Here is a 3494-nt window from a genome sequence, read left to right as displayed (position 1 = left end):
CTTGGAACATTTTGGTGACCAACCTTTGATAGGTTGCTCCAGCATTTTTGAGACCAAAGGGCATTACTTTATAACAGTAAGTCCCCCTGTCTGTGATGAAAGAAGTTTTTTCTTCATCACTGGGGTCCATTTTAATTTGGTTGTACCCCGAATATGCATCTAAAAAACTCAAAAGTTCATGTCCTGCAGTTGCATCAATTAACTTATCTATATGCGGTAGAGGGAAAGAATTTTTTGGGCAGGCTTTGTTAAGATCTGTATAATCCCCGCAAACCCGCCACTTACCATTTTTCTTAGGTACAACAACTGTGTTTGCTAACCAATTAGGATACTTTACCTCGCGTATTGACCCAATTTTTAATACCTTTTGGACCTCATCTTGAATCACCTGATTTTTGAAAGCTCCTTGCTTTCTTTTCTTTTGCTTTACTGGTGTGAAGGATGGGTCTTCATTTAGTTTGTGAGTCACCATATCCGGTGGTATCCCTGTCATATCAGCATGGGACCAAGCAAAACAATCCACGTTAGCTTTTAAAAATTCAATCAACATACCTCGCATGTCTTAGCTTAAATTGGCTCCAACATAAACCTTCCGTTCAGGCCCTTGCTCAAATAATATCACAGCCTCGAGCTCTTCAATTGTTGTTTTGATATCTTCATTCTCTTCAGGTTCCTGAATTGTATCAGGTCTCGAGTCTAAATCTGTCTTTTCTTGTTCGATTGAGGTTTGATCCTTGATACCTTCTACTGTTTCCTGTAATTGCTATTTTTCTTTATTTACGGTGCTCGTATCTGTTATATCATTGATACTTCTGGCTAGCTGCTGATCCCCAAGAATTTGGCAAATTCCCCACGGTGATGGGAATTTAATAACTTGATGTAGAGTTGATGGGACAACATCCATATCATGAATCCAAGGTCTCCCCACGATCATATTGTAAGCCATTTCCATATCTACTACCTGAAATTTAGTTTCTTTAACAACACGTGCAGCAAAAGTTGTTAGAATTACCTCTCCTTTTGTTACCACACTTGAATTGTCGAACCCGGCTAGGGTATGCGCCTTAGGTATCATTTTGTCTTCAGCTTGCATTTCACGTAATACCCTTATTAGTACAATATTCACGGAACTTCCTGGATCAATCAAAACTCGTTTTACATTAGTATCATATACAAGTAAAGATATTACCAGTGCGTTGTTATGTGGGGTCATTATTCCTTTGGTATCTGCATCATCGAAAGAAATACTTTCGTTTTCTAAAACCTGTCGTACCCGCTTCCCGTGTGTTATCGTTACTTTAGAAACCTTGTTGAAAGCCGTATAAGTTACACCATGAATATCTTCACTCCCACTTATAACATTCACGGTTCTCTTGGGTGAAGGGGGTTTTGGTGGCTCCTGCCTATTTTTCATATAGGCTTGCTTACCTTTCTTACTAAATAACTCAGTGAGATACCCTTGTTTCAATAGATGATCCACTTCACTTTGTAAGAATCTACATTTTGAAGTTTTGTGCCCGTGATCATTGTGGAATTCACACCAATGGTCTGGATTGCGTCTATCTGGATTTGACCGCATCTCTTTTGGCCATCGTACCTTATCTCCCATGCTCCTCAAAACAGCTACGAGCTCGGAGGTAGTGACATTAAAGTTATATCCGCCAAACCTTGCCTTTAAACTACTGTCATTATCACGTGACTCTTGTTTGTTTCGGTCATTTCTGAACCTTGATTAAGAACCAGATTCCCTGTTCCTCGATTTTTGATCATATCGTTGACTATCCTGCTTTGATCATGAGTCTTTCCCTGCAGGTCCCATATATGGATCGTACCTGTTTTTACCTTATCTTTTTTCGGTTTCTGATCTCCTGGAATTGCTCCTCTTTTCATGACGAAACTGAGGTATGGTATCTTCCTCAATTCGCAACTTCATACTATACCTGTTATAAACGTCATTCCACGTGGTTGTAGGAAACTCTCGACGGCTTTCTTTAAGTCTTCTTGTGGCTTCTGGGCTTTTGTCATTTAAGTTGCTTGCAAAAGCTATTGCAGCCTAGTTATCAAGTACACGAGGTAAAGTCATTCTTTCACGTTGGAATCTATCAACAAAATCCCTGAGCAACTCGGAATCCCCTTGCTTGATTTTGAAAATATCCTCCATTATTTTCTCAACTTTTTGAGCTCCCGAGTGTGCTTTAGTAAAAGAATCTGCAAGCTCAGCAAAAGAATTAATAGAATTTTCGGGTAAAAGAGAATACCAGGTTAATGCACCCTTGGTGAGTGTTTCTCCAAATTTCTTGACCAGTACTGATTCAATTTCTTGTTTGGTCAATTCATTGCCTTTCACGCCTGTTGTAAATGTAGTTACGTGATCACGTGGGTCTGTTGTGCCATCATATTTCGAGATGTCTGGCATTTTGAACATTTTAGGGATTGGAAGGGGAGCAACACTTGGTTTCCAAGGTTGTTGTGAGTATTTATCCACATCCACTCCTTTAATTACAGGGGGAACTCCAGGGATTTGCTCGATGCGCTCATTTTGTTCCTTAAGCTGTTTCTGCAAAGTTAATACTAAATTTTGCAAATGAGAATTATTTGAATTACCTGGTTCGCCTTCTTGTGGTTCACTGGGGGTTCCTCCATTTCCATAATTAACAAGGTCAGAACGAGGATTCTCCAATGTATTATTATTAGGTGTAGGTGTGGGTGGTGCAACAGGTAATCAACTAACTAGAGCCTGAAGAGCTTTGTTAACCCGTGCATCAATTACTTTTTGTAAAGCTTCATTCACCCCTTCAAAATGTTCAGATTGCTCTTGTTGATCAGCACGAGATTCAGGAGCGGGAGTGCCTTCACGAGATTGACGTGGTGAATTTTGAGGGGAGGGAACCACGTCGATGTTCTGTAAATCTCCTTGATTTTGATGGATTTGATTTTCATGGTTTCCCAAGGTGTTTTCACTGTTATTGTTGTTTGACATGATGATAACAACGGCTGGAATGTAGCTTAAAAGAGAAGATTATTAGGTTCCCGGCAGCGGAACCAATTTGTTTAACCAAAAATCTGAGTCTTTGGTCAAATCTTTAGAAATATAGAGAAATTCGGGTTACTGATAATCTAGAGACGAAAATAATAAAAGACTTTTGAGAATAATAAGTAATTTTGTATTTCAGTGTAATCTCAATAATATTTCTTGTCCTTACAGATGTTGAGTCCTTCTTCTTTTATAGTTGATTCTAGGAAAAGATGTAATGCCTTTGTCTTAATGAGGCAATTATGAGCAATAAATGACATTTAAAAGAAACATTACACAATCATTTCTATTTAATTCAGATTCTCTAACGTATTTGATATTTAATGTTGTATTTAGACTCTTTTACGTCATCAGATTTGTATCTTCAACTTCTTCCGATCTTTGATCTTAAAATGACTAGAATAGGTACGAGACTCGTACCTATTTTAGTAACGGTCCACACCTATGTTGCTTTTTTTTC

This window comes from Nicotiana tabacum, chromosome 1 (genome assembly GCF_000715075.1).
Source record: "Nicotiana tabacum cultivar K326 chromosome 1, ASM71507v2, whole genome shotgun sequence".
NCBI classification, from domain to species: domain Eukaryota; kingdom Viridiplantae; phylum Streptophyta; class Magnoliopsida; order Solanales; family Solanaceae; genus Nicotiana; species Nicotiana tabacum.
Note: the sequence above shows the minus strand (reverse complement) of the source record.